Source organism: Parasteatoda tepidariorum, chromosome 8 (genome assembly GCF_043381705.1).
Source record: "Parasteatoda tepidariorum isolate YZ-2023 chromosome 8, CAS_Ptep_4.0, whole genome shotgun sequence".
Classification (NCBI taxonomy): Eukaryota; Metazoa; Arthropoda; class Arachnida; order Araneae; family Theridiidae; genus Parasteatoda; species Parasteatoda tepidariorum.
Window position 1 is genome coordinate 47,435,756 of NC_092211.1, and position 7,853 is coordinate 47,443,608.

Genomic DNA, 7,853 nt, shown 5'->3' on the forward strand with positions numbered 1-7,853 from the left:
TTAGCTTGAAAAATTTGACTAAAATTTACTTTAACACACACACGAAGTAAAAAAAATAATATTAACCAAATTTACCATTTGATTTGTTTACTTACTAAAATTAAAATTTTTCTAAGTCTTATGTTCGTAAAATTACAATTTTTAATCCAGAAGAGCAGTTAACTAAATAATTTTAAATACAGAAAAAAACATTAAATCAAATAAGATTTATTAAGTTTTATTTATTTTACAACTATCATACAATATATTTACAATATATAGATTTACAATTATAACACATCGCCACAGATCTGAAACATTCATAACTTCTTCCATCCTGTTGTTACTATCACCTCTTCACTGCAATGTTCCTGGAAAACAAATAAATATTTTAGCATATGAAAAAAAAAATATACCGGACCATAATATTAAATTGTTACAACCAACAGTAGATTTCTAAAACGAAGCAATACTGACTAAAAATATTAAAACTGTTTATTATTTTCATGGAATTTCTACTAAGTATATATCGAATGAGTACATCCAAATACTTAGATATAAGAAAATCTATTTTACAAATTTTAGTCACATATTACACGACAAAATTACATACATATACAGCACAAATCTGAATTAGAATATTTCATAATTTTTTTTTATCCTAACTAAATCTTACATTGAAGCCAGCAGTAAGTTATAAACAAAACATAAAATTATTTTTCGTGTGGCTTTGAGGAGAACTCCTCCAGACTTTTAGTCTGGTGCTGTTGGCTGCTTTGGTAATAAGTAAGAGCACATTTCTAATGGGGAAAAATGAAGGAATAAAGGTGTCAATTGGTTTACCCACGCTGAACTAAAATCAAGACAAAACTATTCACAAAACACTCCTATTTGAAATTACTTTTTCTCATAACCGCAGTACTTGCCACGACATGCGCCCATTGTCAGGTAAAGTACTCCTAAAAGTTGCCCTATACTTTCTGTTTATTTACTTATCATCAGAATTTTATTTTCCTCTCTCATTCTTTTCATTTTTTTATTGCTCCTTGGCTGCAATTTTCATTCCTCTTCAGAATATTTTGCAAGAACTTTGTAGTTCAGAAACACAATTCGATTAGTTTCAGTTACGTAATTTTTAATTTCTCATTTATTAAAACAGTAAAAATACTATGCCTTTTAACACTAACAGTATCTTTAATATACAAAAGGAGTAATTTTAACAAATTCAGTAATCTGTTAAACTATATATTATTTAGTTCAAGGGAAGAATTACATTTTACAATTGCCTCTGTTAAAGCTTTTTTAAACAAAAAATGGTTATTTTGAAAATTCTTTAATTTCTGGAAAATCGCTGCTAAAACGTAACAATTTACTCCAAAATACATTAGAAAGCTGTTTGGTGATATAGCAATTCATTTCCACAATGGAATTCTTAGTAATGGTGGGAAAAATAGGAAGGGTGGGAAAAATAGGTTCTGTGTTCCTTGACCCTAGTGTGTTACAATCAGGTTGCTTGGGGGCAGTAAAAACTTTATTTGTTTAAACCACTTAAAAAGGACGGGATAAAAAAAATTTCAAAAAAAAAAAAAAAACTTCACACACAAAACACAGTTTTTGGAGAAATATTTTAATAAATATTTCTTCGAAAAATGTGATTAAATGAAAGGAACACAATGGTGTTAGTTAATTGTAGCAACATGACAGAATGTTTGGAGTAATGCAGTATAGCAATTTTGGACTATAAAAACAATTCAGAGGAACAGCCTTAAACTTAAAATTGTTTCAAAAAATAATAATTTTATGCTTGGAACTAATTAGAAATTATCTTTTTTAATGCTGCATATATATATATATATATATATGAGCAAACAAAAATTACCAACTTTCCACACCCTTGCAAAAAAATAAAATAAAAATTTTTTTGAACAAGTATAGAGCAGATATATCAAAATTTTTTTAAACTTATTTAAAGATGTGAAAACAAATATATATTTTTTTTTCAAACTGTAATTCATATAGTTTGTAGTAGTGATAATTTCCATTGCATGAACTACTTAACTTACAAGTTTTCTGCAATATTAGACATTTAACGTAAATTTTACTTAATAGTTTTTGTTAAAATAAAAAGTTGGAACATAAGTATGTTAAATGTATACAGTAAAATGCAAGAAAATATAATAAATTAATGAAAACTAGTCAGTCTAACTCTTTTAGAGAAAAGTAAGCATTTTTTGCAACCTTGATATACACAATGAATCGGGTTTTAAAGCATTTTAATCATTATTACTTCAACACCAAATAATAAACATAAAAACATTCACTTGGAAAAATAAGATATTTAAATAAAAGATGTTTTCAAACAGTATGAAATCAAAAAATTTTTCATTTAATGTAAGCATAATAATATAGTGCAGAAGTTATTGAAAAAAAAACTTTATAAAAATAAAGTGATAATATCATAGACAAATATATCATATAAATAGAAAATATCATATGTATAGTCAGTCATAGATATAAAATCATTGATTAAAGTTAACAATATTGAAAGTTCAATTTCTAATATGCGGAATTGTAGAAAACTGCAGATGTACACAAAAAATATATATATATATAAACATATAGGACAATTGGCTTATTTTAATTAAAACAAGGATAATTTGAAATCTTGTGGCAGAATGTTTTTGAGCTATCTGCGACAAAACTCTCCAGCACTAAGATCTAATTGCAAAATACTTTTAATACAAACAAACATATATGTTGCTAATTTAAAATGGCAAATATGCTGTGTTAACAAAAAATAATAATAATGATTTTCTTAATTTAACACGAAATAATTTTTTTTTAATATTATGGGTGATATTCTCACATTTTGTTGGTGGGAAGACACACACTTTATTAGCTTCTTCGCATTTTGTAAATAATCATCACAATAAAAAAATATTAAATATCATGAAATCCGTAGTAGCAATTGCCCCCCCCCCAAAAAAAATAAATATATGATGCAATTACGTAGATTGGACTCCTCAAAAGCGTGTTACACTTTGAAATTAGGTTGTAATAAATAATATCGTATAAAAAATATCTGATTTAAAATTTAAGGTGAAATCAACATCTATAACTTCTAAAAATTCGATAGAATTTAAAAAAAAAAAAAATAGATAGCCTTAAAAAATAGATACTCAAATGCACGATTCGAGTTTTCCATATTGTTTAAATATATCAAGATGGTTAAGAACCAAATGAAAATCAATATCAATAACTGCCGAAAATACTATCAAAACATTACGTCGATTTATGATACTATCGGTGAAAATTGAGCGTGTCAAAAACTGATTATCTAAATGCATGATTCAAATATTGCATGTTCAAATATTTCTGTAAAAAAGAAAAGTAATATTTTCTTCTTTTCAAGAGAAAAATCTTTCTGCAAGAGATCTGTAAAATTTTGCAACAATGTCGCCGTTTCGCTGCGATTCTGCCACGGAGATTTGAAATACTGAGCAATATGCATAAATCTTAATTCCCCGAGAATTTCTAATTGATGTTGTTTATTCATTTTATAATTCATTTTAATGTTTGCCAAATGTTTGGTTTGAGTAGCCTTAGCCTTTGAGGGATTCATCAATCTGCATAATCGCTGAAGAATTCTCAAAAGCAAAATAGAAGTTTCAGAATTTGTTTGAACTTATGGAGGACTATGAATAAAAAGACTAATTTAATGCAGATAAAACACTTTTTTTTTTTAAGTGTCAGTGAAATAAAACATTGGAACAGCAAAAATAGTGGTGGTAAAAACAGTAACAGTTTACCATTCTACTTGATACTAACGATGAAACTTACACCAGAAACTTCTATTATAAATTAGTTGAATAGTGCAAAGGCTGATGATTGTGCATGAAATAATTAGGATTCTACAGTACATGGAAAATATATTTACAATATATGATAATTCATTTTAAGAGACAAATTTTTGAGTACTTTTATTTGTTGTTATTGAAGCATGGGCAGCCTATGTAAACAATGTTTAATTACTTTTTTTAATATCAGCAAAAGTAATCTGAAATAATTTTTAACAATTGATTTGATCATGTTTATAATTTCACGAATTTTTTTACCCATTTTTAAGCACAAGAAAAAAGGAAACAATTCAAATACAGTTATTTCTTTAGACATACTTAATTCAGGTACCTTCAAATGAGACTTGATGGAGGTTCATTCTCAAAGCTAGATCCTTTTCAAAGATCTTCCTCAGAAGTACATCAATAGATTATGAAAAAGAAAATTCATTCAGTTAATACGTTTAAAAACATAGAAATAATTCAAACATATTTTGTTTTGTTTATACGGGCACATTTATTATTCAGAACTAGAGAAGTAAGGAGTAATGGTTTGGCAGAATGTTAGCTAAAAAAAATGGTGAAATGCAGAATATATTTTTATAGCAATATTTTTAAAAAAAAAAATTCATTAATAAATATTTTTTACGAATAAATAAGTTTATTTATTATTGGAAATTACTCCATGCTTATCTATATTAGTGGAATGGGCTAAAGGGAAAACAAAAAACTAAACCAGAAATACTTAATAAAGTTATGAAGTAAAATAGAAAGAGAAAAAAAAATTATCATAATTGTTACAACAAAACTTCCATGCTAAGAATAATATTTTTTGTAAAGCAGTATCCATAAAGCAACATTAACTAAAATATAATCTATTAGAAATATGTTATTAAAATGCTGTGTTATCTTAAAAATGCTAAAAAAAACAAAAGATTATATACAAATGTAAAACAGAAAAATCTATTTTAATTCTCAAAATGAAATTTTAAAGCTTTACATCTCAGTCTTTCCAATTATCATATTTTCCAGATAAGAATAAAGACAATAGAAACATTCTTAATTACTGTGTCATACAGTTAATAAAAACAAAGTTTTTTAGAAATGTAAAAAGCTAGGTAAAAACCAAGACAAAAATTGTTTAAAAGAAAAATTTAGCAATAAAAATTTCAATTGAACTTTTTCACCTAGCAAGGGTCTGTCTAGGTTTTTCTGATAGGTACCTATTTTATGAAAATTTAGACATAATTTGTGAAAAATTAAAAACTACATTAAAAAATCAACACAAAAATATGGATTTATCGTTTCTTAAGGAATACAAAAATAAAATTATAAGAAAAAGTATTTTGTGAAACTAATGTTTTTTCTAAAGTTGAATTTGTGAAGGTACTGCTAAACGGTAGTAAATTTGGCCTTGACAGACCTCTGCCTAGGCATATTTTTAGAATACAGTGACTATAAAAGAATTAAAAAAGTTTTAAACAGCAATGTAAATTTAAATAAAAGCTTGAATAAGAATAATTCTAAAGATAATTTAATATTGAAAATTACTGCAATTATTTTCCATATCGTTTTAGCTGATAAATTTCAAAAACTGTTTCAAAAATAAGAAGAAAAATTTCCAGTAAATGTTCAACTGGGTTTTTTTTTTTTCTTTTTAAAGATATCATGTTGCAAAATAAATAGTCAAAAAACTATTTTGTCCATGTGAGATTTTCTCTTGCAATAGCTTGTTAAGATGATACTTCCACGACATTTTGGTTGAAGAACCATCTGCTATAGACTCTTGTAAAATTTACACCAATCAAGCGTGTTTAACCCTTGGTTCTTTAAAAAGGTAAAGTTAAAAGAAAATGCCACTACTCAACTTTTTTAAAAATGCAACAACTAATAGTTTTTATACTTTATAAGACAATAGTAGGTAAGTAGATAAGACAGCTCAAATTAATAACAATATGATAGGACTGTTTCACACATAACACTTGTCTCGTCTCATTTGCTAATAAAAATGCCATCTCGTACTGAGTAGGCAAAACAGTAAGAAAAATGCCCGTATCATGATCTGCCGGTGAATAATCACTATATCTTCTAAGCAACTTCCACGCAGCAACCAGGAGGAACTAAAAAAAATTAACGAACGGAGATCAACTTGAAGAGTATAACTCGTAGCTACCTTTCGCACACCTTTACATATTCTTTTAAAAAGTTAGCAGTTAGAAATCTATTTGGTGCCTGGACGATAGCAGTTGGCATAACTGCTCACAATACAGAAGTAACCCTAATAGGGAATTAAAAGTTTAATGAGTATTTCTATGTTGTTACCTATGGATAAATATTTATAAACTTCCAGCGGTCCACGAAAAATTAAGAAAATATCTCAGAATGGGAGTAACTCAGAGAATATAAGTTGAAGCAACCCTCAGGAAAACTTCTACATACTTCTTTTTAAATTTTTGCAAAGTACAAAATATATATTTTTTTTTTTGTTTCAACATTTTTAGTTGGCACAATCTAGTTCAAATAGGGAAACATCCCCTTTTATTTGATTCATAAAATCAGGGGAGATCTCTATAAAAGGAACAATGGCAGAATAATCAGCACGTCTTGGCAACTTCTGGTATCGGAGAAACTGAAAGAAAGTTAAAAAATCACAGAAAGGGACCAACTCGAAAGATATAACTCGTAACCATTTGGCAAACATTCATGTTTTTTTCAAAAAAAATTTCAAGTTTATATCTATTTGGTAGCTTGGCTATTGTAGTTAGTGTGACAGGTTAATATATGGAAATATCCCCTAAAATTAGTGAAACAGAAAAATTTACATTATAAATCTAGCTAAAATTCTTTTCCACTCCGGAAAATTAGTTTATCATCACCTGTGGCAGAATAATCAACAGGTCTTGGTAACTTCCAGTGGCTATCATCACACTGAAAACAAAACATGGGAAGAAACTCAACAGGGTATATCTTGTAGCCACTACCCCCTGGCAAACCTCTACAAGTTTTCTTTTATAAATGTATGCAAGTTTGAAATCCACAATAGTAGGCGCAGCAAATCACAGAAGGAAAATATCCCCTCTACTCATATTTTGGTGTGTAAAGTCAACCATGATTAATGACATTTAAGTATTATCTTCAGAATAATGCTTATAATTGTTACTTTTTGTTAATTGTTATTTATTATAGCAACAAAATTTGTCAGGTGAATAAAATAATGCAGCATTAATTTAATAATTTTGATAATTAAAGCTTTAAAATAGAATTTTTTTTTACATAAGATCGCAACTAGTTTAACTCAGTATTTCAGATTAATATTCCTTGATTAAGCTTAGGTACCATCAGAAAACTTTCCAAAAATTCATGATTTTATTAAAAATATCTTAACTGCATAACAATCGTATATAACGGGTCTGTATTTCGTCTCTTTACATTAAGCACAGTAAATGAGATTCAACAAATTCTCTTGCTTTTTTCCAAAATCGTTACGTTTTGTCATAGTTTGTTAAACTTCGCAAATGATAGGCTTAGAATATTTGTGTTTATTTCAAGCAGAATTAACTACAATAATTATTTACTTTTTTTGACAGTGAAGCATTATAATGAATTAACATTCTAAAATAGTAATAATTAAAGTAAGGAATAAAAGAACTTACCATTGAATTCGGCGTATGTAAACACACGCGTGCAACAATGTAAATAAATGTAGGGGTAGCTAGTGTAGGGGTAGCAATCCTTGTGTAGAACTTGCTCCCACGGAAAAGGAGTGAAAAGTTGAAACTTAGTATCGTTTAATCCACTTGTAAAACAAAAACTCAAATAACTGAAAGCAATGTGGAGAGTACTTTTGAATCTATATTGTTAATCAATTTTTTCTCTATTTTTGATTTTTCTTCTTATTTTTCTTATTATTATTCTAATTAAACCTGGAATAAAATGCTACATTGTAGAATAACTTTCATATAATATTTTTAAAAAAGTTAAATAAAACTGTCAAGCTTTTTTTTAAAAAATTATTACTATTTTACCTGATGACTTAAA

At 27.1% G+C, this 7,853-nt stretch overlaps 1 long non-coding RNA gene across 1 annotated transcript; it reads right to left on the reverse strand.

Annotated features, from left to right (window-relative positions):
• Positions 1-201: 201 nt before the first annotated feature.
• LOC122270889 (uncharacterized) lies at positions 202-7,569 on the reverse strand. Its single transcript, XR_006226040.2, has 2 exons — positions 4,155-7,569; positions 202-350 (listed from the first exon to the last, which is right to left on the reverse strand). It is a non-coding gene; the product is annotated as an uncharacterized lncRNA (long non-coding RNA).
• Positions 7,570-7,853: the final 284 nt, after the last annotated feature.